General features: G+C 45.6%; 1 long non-coding RNA gene across 5 annotated transcripts in view; it reads left to right on the forward strand.

Annotated features, from left to right (window-relative positions):
• Positions 1-13,090, forward strand: part of LOC109548034 (uncharacterized) — a 29,933-nt gene extending 16,843 nt beyond the window's left edge. For 4 of the 5 annotated variants that reach the window (XR_012332941.1, XR_002174030.3, XR_002174027.3 and 1 more), the window contains one exon: positions 510-13,090. This is a non-coding gene — a long non-coding RNA (uncharacterized lncRNA). The remainder of the gene's footprint in view (positions 1-509) is intronic. The other variant, XR_012332939.1, reaches the window with a different exon arrangement.
• Positions 13,091-13,838: the final 748 nt, after the last annotated feature.

The raw sequence follows: 13,838 nt of genomic DNA on the forward strand, positions 1-13,838 counted from the left end.
ATTAGGCTAAGTGAAAGAAGCCAGACACAAAAGATGGCATATTTGTATAATCCCAGTTATGTGAAATGTCCAGAATAGGTAGATCTACAGAGACAGGAAGTAGCATAGTGATTGCCTACAGCTGGGGGATGGGAGTGAGTTGGGGGGGATGAGGAGGGACCGGGGCTGGGTGCTTAATTGTCCTAAAATTAGATTATGGTGATGGTTGTAGAATTCTGTAAATATACCCTTGTACACTTTAAATGGGTGAATTTTATGATTTGGAAATTATATCTCAGTAGAGCTTTTTAAAAAAAAAAACAGTGTGTGAATGTGTATACATTTGCTTTTATTCATACAGCATGTTGCCTCTAAGGATAGAAATTGGGCAGAAGGAAGACGTCACTGTATCCTGTCTACCTTTTGCATTTCAACTCTTGTATGTGCATTACTAATTCGAAAGACAATACAGAAGAGTCCTAAATGTTGACTTCTTTCTTCTCTCCCCTACCCTATCCCCACAATTGCAGGATCGCCTCTATTGACTTCAAGTCACAGGCCAATGCAGAGAGAGCCTTGGAAGAGAAGCAAGGAACAGAGATCGGTGGGCTTTCTGTAGTTCTGGAACTTGTCGGAGCAAAAAGCCAAGGCCAAGATGAGAGAGACGGGAGGGAAAAAAGTGCAACTGGCAAAGTAAGGGTGTGACAGCTCTGTAGATGGAGACTCGCCAGGTTTCCCAGGGAGGGGCTAGTATGAGGTTAGGGGCACTTGGCACTGTTTTGTTTTTTGTTTTTTTTGTTTTTTTTGGCTGCGTTGGGTCTTCGTTGCTGCACATGGGCTTTCTCTACTTGTGGTGGGCGGGGGCTACTCTTTGTTGCAGTGTGTGGGCTTCTCATTGTGGTGGCTTCTCTTGCTGCAGAGCATAGGCTCTAGGGGCACGGGCTTCAGTTAGTTGCAGCACATGAGCCCTAGAGTGTGCAGGCTTCTGTAGTTGCAGCATGTGGGCTCAGTAGTTGTGGCTCGCGGGCTGTAGAGCGCAGGCTTGGTAGTTGTGGCGCGCGGGCTTACTTGCTCTGCGGCACGTGGGATCTTCCTGGACCAGGGTTTGAACCCGTGTCCCCTGCATTGGTAGGTGGATTCTTAACCACTGCACCACCAGGGAAGTCCCACTTGGCACTTTTAAATACAGTTTCTCTATCAGAAATGTGTAAGTCATCCTCATAATTCTGTCAAGCTAATAAGTATTGTCCTCGTTAACTGTAACCTCGAAGCCTGCAGAAGGCATGGCACTTTGAGAGACATCAGTTTAGTTCCCCCTTTTGGGGTATCTTCTAGGATTCTGTTTCAACAAGCTCTTAAATCTGTGGTTTTAGAGTTAGATATTTAATTCTCTTCAAGTTGTGCTTTTTGTATTTTTGTTTTTTAAAAAATTTTGGCTCTGTTGCGTGGCTTGCGGGCCACGGCAGTGAAAGGGCCGAATCCTAACCACTAGACCACCAGGGAACTTCCTCAGGTTTAAAGACCCCAAACCTAATCTCCCTAATCTGATTGCTCGACGTGGTGGCTTATACAGAAAAAATAAATAAAACAATAGAATTTACCATGAATATTTTTTAAAATCAAGAGATTTCACATAAAAAACTGGATTTCCAACTGCTTTTGCTACATCAGAAAATCTGGTGGCCCTGGGGCTGCGTCCCTACACGTCCACAGGCGTCTGGAGAGAGGCAGCTGCTTCCTCTCAGCTGTGGCATTTGTTCTGCTGGCTATAGCCCCACTGTTCTGGAAGTTCTTACCAACCCTGAAGGAGTGAACATCACGCTGACACTTTGAAAAAATAGTGAATACTTTTTTTTTTTTTTATCACAAAGCCATACTTTTTTCTTCTTGGTAAAGATATTTTTATATGTCTTATGCATTTGTCTCTTTCAAAAGTGGGAAAATGGAAGTTAGACAAGAAAACCATAGACTTCAAGAAAAATGGGAGAGAGCTTATTTCTTTGGAGGTAAAAGAACGTTCCTTCATATTTAATATGCAAACAACGTCTGTCTGTGTCAAGAGAATGTGACCTAAGACACCATTATGAAAGCAGCCATCGTAGGAACCATGATGAATCTACAGAAAAGCTGTGTGATAGAAAATTCAATGAACCGAAAAAAAGACTGAAATTTCAACATGATTTGCTTTTGAATGTGAATAAAATAAGTGATGCTGCTATGAAATGTAGTTACATATTAAGCGAGAAAATTGCCCGGGCAGCCAAACCTTTTGCAGATGGTGAGTTTATCAAGGACTGTCTGTTGAGTGCGGCAGAAATCATGTGCCCTGAACAGAGACAAGCGTTTGCCAACATAAGACTGACTGGTAGTGTTGTTGCCCAGCATGTTTACAACACGACTGAGAACTTGCAGGACAAGTTGCAAGAAAAAGCCGAATCATTTGTGGCTTTTTCCATTGCAACTCAGGAAGGAGTGGATGGAAATATGGACCCCCACGTAGGTGTATTTATTCGTGGTGGCAATGAAACTTTTGATGTGACCGAAGAACTTCTGGACCTGGCCCCCATAACAGGCACAACATCAGGAAATGAATGTTGAGAAAAGTCTTAAAACATTTAACGTGGACTGGTCAAAATTGGTGAGTATTAGCACAGATGGTGACTCTGCGATGGTTGGTGTTAAAGAACTAGTTGCAAAACTGAAATCTAAAGTGTCAGGGCTGGGCTTCCCTGGTGGCGCAGTGGTTAAGAATCTGCCTGCCAATGCAGGGGACACAGGTTCGAGCCCTGGTCCAGGAAGATCCCATGTGCCGTGGAGCAACTAAGCCTGTGCGCCCCAACTACTGAGCCTGCTCTCTAGAGCCTGCGTGCCACAACTACTGAAGCGCGCACGCCTGGAGCCCGTGCTGCACAACAAGAGAAGCCAGTGCAATGAGAAGCCTGCACACCACAATGAAGAGTAGCCCCCGCTCACTGCAACTAGAGACAGCCCACGTGCAGCGACGAAGACCCAATGCAGCCAAAAATAAATAAATTTATTAAAAAAAAAAAAAAAAGTGTCAGAGGTTTGCCAAGACACGGAACTAAAGTCTGTGCATGGCCTCATTCTCCAGGAGTCACTTTGTGCTAAAAGGTTAAAAGTGATAGTTAAGGGCTTCCCTGGTGGCACAGTGGTTGAGAGTCCGCCTGCCGATGCAGGGGACACGGGTTCGTGCCCCGGTCCAGGAAGATCCCACATGCCGCCGAGCGGCTGGGCCCGTGAGCCATGGCCGCTGAGCCTGCGCATCCGGATCCTGTGCTCCGCAACGGGAGAGGCCACAACAGTGAGAGGCCCGTGTACAGCAAAAAAAAAAAAAAAAAATGGTAGTTAAAAAACGACTATGTCATGGACATAGTAGTTTATACCATAATCTGGATACGCTCCCATGGCTTGGACCGCAGAAAGTTCGGTGCTTTGTTTAATGAGTTAGATGCACCATATGGAAGCATGTTCTGCTCCATGGAACTTAAGTGGCTGAGTTGTGGTGTGGTCCTAAGGCAGGTTTTTGAATTGTTGGAGGAAATTAACTTTTTCCTGTCTTCTAGAGGAAAATCTGTGCCTCAGCTTACAAGCAAAGATTGGGTCAGAGACTTAGCCTTTTTGGTTGACATTATGACATATCTAAACATGTTGGATATTTCTCTGCAAAGGCGTTCTCAAGTGGTGACAAGTGTATGATTCAGTTGGCTCATTCCTAGCAAAATTGTGTCGTTGGGAGACTCATATGGCAAGGAACAATCTGGCCCACTTTCCTACACTGAAATTAGTTTTTGAACATGAAAATGACGGCCTGAACTACATTCACCAAATTAAAGAGTTGAAGGCTGAATTCCAAAAAAGGTTCTCTGATGAAAACTTTATGAGAATGAACTAATATTGTTCAGTTCCCCTTTCTCAATTAGTATCAATAATGTGAATGAAGAGCTACAAATGGACGTTATTGAACTGCAGTGCAACAGTATACTGAAAGCCAAATATGGTGACGTTGGCATCCCAGAATTCTACAGACACCTTGGGAACGGTTACCCGAAATATAAAAACCATTGCGCAAAGGTTCTGTCCATGTTTGGAAGTATTTATGTTTGTGAGCAGCTCTTTTCTGCTATGAAACTAAAGAAAAGTAAATGTTGCTCCCAGTTAAAGGATTCAGAGATGAATGTGCAGCACAGGATTCACAGCCTGACGTTGATTGACATCTTGGGGCATAAGAAAGGAGTGTCAGATTTTGAATTTCAAATCTGAGGAGTAATAAATTATGGAACTTTGAATAATTATTTCTATTTTCAAATTATGTTTTTTCAATGTCAGATTTAAAGCATAATCTCTGGCATCGTATGTTTGTACCTTATGACAGATAAAATAACGTTTCCTTATATCCCGGCAGCTTATTTGTCCTATACTTGGCTTTTCTGGCACTTAGATTATTCAGGTTTATAAACCTGTGCCCTAAAAGTAGCCACATTTTCCCAAAAGGCACTTGTGAGCCGGCGACGTGAACCAGGGAGTCAGCTGGATGAACGGAATGTTTAGATGCCTCATGCAACCCTGTCCCCTAGGGTGACAGACGTGCCACAGTGATCCTGGGGCTCACCACTTCCTTAGACAGAGCTGGGGCGGCATAGGCAATTCTGGCCGCTGGGCTTCCTTTTTGGTGCTTGCATTTTGCATTTAAACACCTTCCTTTTGAAATTTCAATATTGCTGGTCAGCTCACAGTCAGTTGTGTCTGGACCTGGGAGCCGTTCTGCCTCTTACAGACAGGGATGGGCATTCCTTTGGCATCCTGGTCACCCCAAGGGGATGCAGAATGGGGTGTCAACATGTCTAAGAGCTTATGAGCATTTTTCCAGGGAGAAGGCCCATAGCTGCCTTCAGAGTCTTAAAGAGGTCTGTGATCCAAAAGTTGTTTTTCTACTGTGAAATTGGGACAGGACTCCTCACTGTTGCAGAAACTATATCTTGAAAAATCAGTCACATTATAGAAATGATATGTACTTACTGTAGAACATTTGGAAACTCTAAAGAAATAAAGGGAGGGCTTCCCTGGTGGGGCAGTGGTTAAGAATCTGCCTGCCAATGCAGGGGACATGGGTTCGAGCCCTGGTCCGGGAAGATCCCACATGGCGCAGAGCAACTAAGCCTGTGCACCACGACTACTGAGCCTGCACTCTGTAGCCTGTGAGCCACAATTACTGAGCCCGCATGCCACAACTGCTGAAGCCCGCGTGCCTAGTGCCTGTGCTCCGCAACAAGAGAAGCCACCGCACTGCAACAAAGAGTAGCCCCCGCTCACTGTAACTAGAGAAAGCCGGTGTGCAGCAAGGAAGACCCAACGCAGCCAAAAATAATAAATAAATAAAAAGAAAAGAAATAAAGGGGAAAACCTATAATCTCAACAACCAGAGGTAACCCCTATAAATATTTACGTATGTTTTCTCTGTCAACTTTCTGTGATTATTTTATATGGTCGAGTACATCATGTATTCTGCTGCCTTCCCCCTCACTCCCTCACTTAGTAAATTCTAAACATCCATCAGCTCTTCCAAGCTTACGGTTGAGTTTGATTGTGTCAGGTGTGCACTGATGGGCCTTTGCCAGCCAGAGTGAGTTCTCTGGGCAGCACGTGAGCCACAAGGTTGATTTCCAGGGGTGGGATTCCTCTTCCATTCTGCCAGGCTCTGCGAAGGCCAGAGAACTACCCTGTTGTCTAGGGAAGCAGAGGCAGATGCCACCTGCTGACCCTCAAGGCAGTCTTCCAGCGGAGGTCCTGGGACCACTACTGAGGAGAAGCTTAGCTGAACAGCCACAGCAGAGCAAAGAGGGAGATGGGGGCGTTAGGACGGGGTCTCACCCATGGCTCCAGTCTTGGCTGGGCCATCAGTGCTCCCCGAAAGTCTTCCATTTCCCTTGTCCCGTTGTCCATATGACCCCGTCTTCTTCCTACAAGTCAAACCAAATTTACCACTCTTCTCTCCTTCTCATTCAGTAACTTCACCTCCTAAATAAAAGCCATTTGAGAAGGACCCCCTCCTCTCCTGTTCACCTTTACACACTTGCCAGGATCTGTAGCCCCCTCCCTTCCTAAGGTGCCTTCTCCTTGCCCACGGCCAGTCCCTCCCCCTGTACTCCGGTCTCCATCCCTTGCCTCTGTAGGGCTTTCCTCCATCCTCTACCTTTCTGTACTTCTGGGATTTTTGTTTGTACTGGCTCCTTCCACCAATATTTTTTTTTAGTTTTCTGAATTTTTTAAACATTGAATACTTTTTGAATATTCACATAGTTCAAAATAATACAAAAAAGTATATGGTGAAAATTATGGCTTCCTTTCCAGCCCACACTCATGTTCACCCTTCACCTCTCCTCCATCTTACTAGTTTCTTGTGTTATCTTTTTTTTTTAACATCTTTATTGGAGTATAATTGCTTTACAACGATGTGTTAGTTTCTGCTTTATAACAAAGTGAATCAGCTATACATATACATATATCCCCATATCTCTTCCCCCTTGCTTCTCCCTCCCTCCCACCCTCCCTATCCCACCCCTCTAGGTGGTCACAAAGCACCAAGCTGATCTCCCTGTTTCCACCAATATTTAAATATGCCCATGTCTCTGACACACTCTTTTAAATTTTCTAATTAAAATGTTAAAATTAGGACACGCGTTTACTAGTTCAAAATTTAACAGGTGTAAATTGAAAGTCCTCCTCCCCCATCCCCTAGCCACCTAGCTCCCTTGTATGGAAGTAACCAGTATTATTGGTTTCTTGTGTCCTTCCACTGTTGTGCATGGTCAAGGAATCATGTTTACGTTATTTTTCCCACCTATTTTTTTTTTACACAAAAAACTAATAGGTTATACAGGTGTATAATAGGTTATACAAGTGTAACCTACTAGTACCTTGCTTTTGCTTTTTCATTTAAAGTATCTTGGAGATCATATCAATAACAAAGAGGTGCTCTGTTCGTTTTTACAGTTGTAGTGTTGTGTGGATGTACAAGGATTTGTCTGCCAGTGTATTAGGTTAACTCCAGCTCCACTCCTGTAACAGATGGACTCCAAATTCTTAGTAGGTCAACAGAGTAATCATTTATTTCTCACTCATGACACAGTAGGGAGTGAGTATTCTCGGTCACATGGCCTTCCATGTGATCATTTAGGGACCTAGGCTTCCTCCACTTTGTGCCTCTGTCCTGGGCCATTGGAAATCTCTTCGTTCAGCAAGTGGATAGGAAAGAGCAAGGAGGATCCAATGTGGGGACTTTTTATGTCGGGCCTAGGTGTGTGTTCACTACTACCTTTGGCTAGAGCTTGGTCAAATGACCGTACCGCTAGTCCCAAGGGAGGTATAGGGAAAGCTGGACCGCAGCTGCATATCCAGGAAGAAGGAATAGGTTGGACGAGCAGCTCACCAGTCTGCTGCCACTAGTCTTCTGCTGATGCTGCCTCCGTTTCCACAGAATCCAAAACAAAGCCTTTCCCTCAACCCACATCTGCCTTTGAAGTCCTGCTCTCCTTCCTTTTACAGCTAAATGTATCTTGAAAGTGTCCCAATTTGCTGCCTGCAGTCCTTCTCTGACTCCTCTGCGCACCTGTGATGGAGGTGCCCCCCTCCCCACCTGCCGTTCTGCTGAGACTCTTCCCAAGGACGCCAAGGACCTCTGCGGCAAAGGCTCCTAGATGCTTTTCAGTTCATATCTTAATCCCTGCAACGTTTGACACCGCTGACCACCCCTTCCTCCCCCTTTGAAATCTCATTCTTTTCATTATTCTCCTCCTCTCTGAATGCTTCTTCTCAGGCTGTCCCCTTTCTCTGTCCCTTAAATGTTGATGTTCCTTCGATGACTTTTCCCCCTCACAGCGTATCAGTGGCTTTTAACCTTTTGGGGGAGGGGAAAGGGGAGGGCAGTCAGGGATCTCTTGGAGCATCCGTTAAAAGATGTCAACCCTCTTCCAAGAATTATGCACGTGTGCACCTACATGTGTATTTTTGTTACACTTTCAGAAGGTCCCCGGATCCCAGAAGCCCACCTTGATATCCAGGTTCAGAACCTCTATTCTGTGTGTCCCCTGGGTGACTCTGTCTACCCCCACAGCTTCCATTGTGTGCAGAGGCTTCCAGAGTAGAATCTCCAGCCAAGCACTTCCTTCTAAATGCCAGCCTGTAAGTGCTGGACCTCTCCATTAGGAGATCCTCCAGGCCCTGCCACTGTATGGTGTTGATAATTGAATTCATCATTTCTCTCCCCAGCTTCTAAACCAGTTCTCCCCTGGCTGGCTTTATTTTAGTGAATGGTGCCGCCATCCATCCAGTTTCTGGCTCAAAGTCAGAAACCTGGGAGTTGTCTTGCACTTCCTTCTACTTACTCATTTCCCATTTCTGTCTAATTGCTAAATCCTGTTGACTAAGCTTTTGAATCTCTCACTTCTCTACAATCTCATCGGTAGTGGACAGTACCACTCTTGTTGGGACCATCGTCATCTCTTGCTTGAACTTCTCTGCAAAAGCTCCCTAATTGGTCTCCCTGCCTCTCCATCTCTAATCTTTCTGCCTTCAAAACATTCTCCACCCAACAGAGTGATCAAAAAATAAACCCAAATTAGGTCACATTACCCCCCTGCTTAACATTCTCCAACGATTCTTTAAATCATTTATAATAAAACCCAAACTCTTCTTAACAGCAACAACAACAACCAAACAATTAAAAATGGGCAAAGGACATGAATAGACATTTCTCCAAAGAAGATGTACCAAATGGCCAATAAACATATGAAAAGATGCTCAACATCACCGATCATTAGGGAAATGCAAATCGAAACTACAACGAGGTACCACTCCACACTCATTAGGATGGCTACTATAACAACAACAACAAACAAAATAACAGGTGTTGGTGAGGATGTGGAGAAACTGGAACCTTTGTGCGCTGTTGGTGGGAATGTAAAATAGTACAGCCGCTGTGGAGAACAGTTTGGTGATTAATCAAAGAGTAAAAAATAATCACGTGATCCAGTAATTCCACTTCTGGGTATATATCCAAAATATCTGAAAGCATGGTCTCTAAGAGATACCTGTACACCCATGTTCACAGTAACTAAAACCCAGGTGTCTCTCAATGGATTCATGGGTAAGCAGAATGTGGTGTATATATACAATGGAGTATTAGTCCTCCTTAAACAGGAAGAAAATTCTGACACGTGCTACAACATTGATGAACGTTGAGAACATTGTGCTAAGTGAAAAAACCAGTCTCAAAAAAACATACAGTATGATTCTACTTACTTGAGGTGCTTAGAGTAGTTGAAAATCATAGAAACAGAAAGTTGGACAGTGATTGCCGGGCCTGTGGGGAGGGGCACTGGGGAGCTGTTGCTTCATGGATATGGAGTATCAGCTTTATGAGATGAAACGAGTTCTGGAGGTGGATGCTGGTGATAGTTGCATATTATGAATGTATTTCATACCATTGAACTGTACACTGAAAACAAGATGGTAAATTTTGTTAGGTGTATTTTACCACAGTCAAAAAATTTAGGGAAAAAATCCCCCAAACTTCTCACCTACCATGTGACCACAGAGCCCCATGTAGTAGGCGTTTCCCTGTCTTCCTGATCTCTTCTCCACTTCGCTCCTCACTGCACGCCGGACACTTGCCCTCTTTCTGTGCCGTGAGTCCTTTTACGTAGCTGTCCCTGCTACCGGGAGCACTCCTCTCCAGATCTTCTGACCACTGAGGTCAGAGCTTAAATGTTGCCACTTCAGAGAAGCCTCTCCTGACCCATCTTAGAATGACTGCCTCTGCCCCGTCACCCCTTGTTTTGTTTTCACTTAGGTGATGTTCTTACTCCCCAAATGTCATATCCTTCTCAGTGCATCATATCAGGAGGCACACGTTGTCCATCTGCCCCTTTCCGGGCGATGTTCACTTTGGTCATTTGGTTAAGATGATTTCTGTCAGGTTTCTTCATTGTAACATTACTCGTTTTGGGACTTCCCTGGTGGTCCAGTGGTTAAGAATCTGACTTCCAATGCAGGGGATGTGGGTTCGATCCCTGGTCAGGGAACTAACATCCCGTGTGCCGCGGAGCAACTAAGCCCACGTGCCGTGACTACTGAGCTTGTGCACCTCAACGAGAGAGCCCGCGTGCTGCAAACTACAAAGCCCATGTGCCCTGGACCCCGTGGGCCACAGCTAGAGAGAAGCCTGCCCCCTGCAACGAAGAGCCCGTGCACTGCAACTAGGACCCAATGCAGCCAAAAGTAAATAAATATTTTTTAAAAATTAAAAAAATAAAATTACTTGTTTATAAGTATCTTATGTAGAGAGACTTTGCAACTCTCTGAATATTCCTATTTCTTATCCTACTTATCCCCACTCATTTTAGCGTCTACTGGTAATTCTTGCCTGACACAGCTATTACTGGGGTATTTGCCAAGTGGTGGTTTTCAGTTTTCCTTATTTTACATTTATGGGTTAGAATTCTACCATGAGAAGGGCTTTTCCCTTCACCTTTCTCCCTCCCTCCCTCCCTCCCTCCTTCCCTTCCTTCCTTCCTTCATTTATTTACTTACTTATTTATTTATTTGACTGCACTGTGTGGCTTGTGGGAATCTTAGCTCCCCAACCAGGGATTGAAACTGGGCCCTCGCAGTGAAAGCACAGAGTCCTAACCACTGGACTACCAGTGAATTCCTCCTCCTTTATTTCTTCATTCATTCAAGTATTTATATTGATACGGACTCACAGGTTCTTATTTTATTCTATAGGTTCTTATTCTATGAACTATCATCCATTACTGTCATTACTTATTTTGTCTGTCAGATTGCCCCTGGTTTGGCATGGGGACATTCAGGTTGCCTCCTGTATCTATTGACATGTCCCAATATGTCCCCATTACTATTTGAGCTCTTCATTCCCTTTTGACACCATAAAATGTTGGAGGCTCACCTCGTACTTTCCTTGCTGCAGCCCTGGAAATAGCCATTTCTCCAAGGAGTCTTGGTGCCCTTTATTGGAGAATGGGTTAGATACCAAGATCCAGGAACTGGGTGAGTTCACTGGTGTTGGGCGTTACAACTTTCAGGCCCTCTCAGTGGACAGTTAGGAAGCGTATGTGCACACACATGCACATCCAAAGCTATTTCTATATCTATTGATACGTATTTTGAAAACCATGAGCTCACACTGATGCCCCTAGTTCCAGTTCAACACCACAGTGTTTATTTTGGCCTACCCCCTTCCTTCTTTCTTTTTTTTTTAAAAATAAATTTATTTATTTTGGCTGTGTTGGGTCTTTGTTGCTGCACGCGGGCTTTTCTCTAGTTGCGGTGAGCGGGGACTACTCTTTGTTGCGGGGCACGGGCTTCTCATTGCAGTGGCTTCTCTCGTTGTGGAGCACGGTCTCTAGGCGGGCAAGCTTCAGTAGTTGTGGCACATGGGCTCAGTAGTTGTGGCGCACAGGCTTAGTTGCTCCATGGCATGTGGGATCTTCCCGGACCAGGGCTCGAACCTGTGTCCCCTGCATTGGCAGGCAGATTCTTTTTTTTTTTGCGGTACGCGGACCTCTCACTGTTGTGGCCTCTCCCGTTGTGGAGCACAGGCTCCGGACGCGCAGGCTCAGTGGCCATGGCTCACGGGCCCAGCCGCTCCGCGGCATGTGGGATCTTCCCGGACCGGGGCACGAACCCGCGTGCCCTGCATCGGCAGGCGGACTCTCAACCACTGCGCCACCGGGGAAGCCCCTTTTTTCTTTTTTTTTAACATCTTTATTGGAGTATAATTGCTTTACAATGGTGTGTTAAGTTTCTGCTTTATAACAAAGTGAATCTGCTGTACATACACATATATCCGCATATCTCCTCCCTCTTGTGTCTCCCTCCCATCCTCCCTATCCCACCCCAGCAGGAGGATTCTTAACCACTGCGCCACCAGAGAAGCCCCCCCTTCCTTACTTCTAACTCCTTTTTCTGACAGTGAGAAAGCTGGCTCTCATTAGTCACCATATATTTATTTGCTTAGTGGTAGAATACACATAAGCAGTTTCTGAATTTCTAACTCACAGCTCTGAAAAACAAACCTACTACTTAGAGTACAATACTGTGCAGTTTTTTCCCTTTAGTCTTAGAATAGATGGTCAAATACCCTTTTCTGAAGTCACTTAGAGGAGCGTCCCCCGGCATCCTCCGTGTCGTGACGCTCTCCATTTGTAGTACAGGTGGGCTCATTTGTTTCTGTTTATATTCCACTTTGGGTTGTCTCCACTCCCCCTTTCCCAGTTCCTTGTTGATTAAAATTTTTAAAAAAATTTATGAAACACAGTAATGATTCTAAAAGTCGGAACTACACAGAGATACTCAGAGAAGTGTCACTTCCCCTATGTCTTCTACCCCCTCCTGTCCTTCACACCCTGCCTCTCCCGGCAAGTAAGCAATCTCTGTATTTATCTGTATTTATCACTATTTTTCTTTTTGCATGGTGTGTATTTTCTAGTTCCTCTTGTTTACGTGGTAGGCAGCCTGCTAGAAAAGCTTTTGCACTTTGCTTTTTTCACGTCACAATTTCTTGGAAATCATTAGTAAACATTTGGGGCTGTTATGTTGTGGCCGTGCTTACTCAACCGACGGTTTGTTTCAATAGTTTCCCCCGTCTTAGAAGGGGATGTGGAGGGAAGTCAGGCCGGAGAGGCAGGCAGAGGTCAGATCCTGGCCAAGGCCATTGCTTGCTGCACTAGTGAACTGGTACAGGATGGATGGGGATGAGGCCAGGGCCAAGGCCAGGGTGAGGAGACAGGGAGACCAGCCAGGAGAGCCTGCCGTGGCGTCGGCCTGGACCAAGGCGGGGTCAGAGGAGCTGGAGGGAAGGGGACTAATTGGGGAGGGCATTCACTTGTGGTCCAGTGGTTAAGACTCCGCGCAGGGGGTGCGGGTTCGATCCCTGGTCTCAGGGAACTAAGATCCCGCATGCCTCGTGGCCAAAAATGAAAAAAAAAGGGTGTGGCGTGATATTAAGTGAAAGATGCCAGGCTCCGAAGCCCACCTGCTATATGATTCCACTTATGTGACACTCTGGAAAGGGCAAAACCAGAGACAGGAAGTGGATCAGTGGTTAGTAGGGAGTGGGTGTGGGGGGAGGGAGGGAACTGACTACAAAGGGCGTGTGGGAAATTTTGGGAGGGGTGGAAATACTCTGGATTATATCATGACTGCATGCGTTTACTGAAACTCACTGAACTGCATACCTAAAAGTAGTGAGTTTTACTGTATGTAAATTACACCTCAATAAGTGACTTTTTTTTTTTTTTTTTTTTTTTTTTTTGCGATACGCGGGCCTCTCACTGCTGTGGCCTCTCCCATTGCGGAGCACAGGCTCCGGACGCGCAGGCTCAGCGGCCACGCCTCACGGGCATAGCCGCTCCACGGCATGTGGGATCTTCCCGGACCGGGGCACGAACCCGTGTCCCCTGCATCGGCAGGCAGACTCTCAACCACTGCGCCACCAGGGAAGCCCTCAATAAGTGACTTTTTTAAAAAAATGGAAGCCTAGGGGACACTGATTGTTGTGGGGCAGTGAGGGGAGAGTCCAGAGGAGAATGAGGGCCCCTGAGCTGAGTCCTGAGACGCTCTGGAATAGAGGAATTGAGTGTCAAATACCAAAGGGGTCAAGTAAGTTGAGACCTAGAAGGTTTACTCACCAACAGTTGGTTGGTGGGGGAACGTTTCCCTTGGATGTGACAACCAGGCCACCGATGACCTTGACCAGAGCAGATATTTTCCCCCCATTTAGGGTCCCCATCTTCCCCATATAGGGTCCCCATCCTCCCCCC

Source organism: Tursiops truncatus, chromosome 7, assembly GCF_011762595.2.
Source record: "Tursiops truncatus isolate mTurTru1 chromosome 7, mTurTru1.mat.Y, whole genome shotgun sequence".
Lineage (NCBI taxonomy): Eukaryota > Metazoa > Chordata > Mammalia > Artiodactyla > Delphinidae > Tursiops > Tursiops truncatus.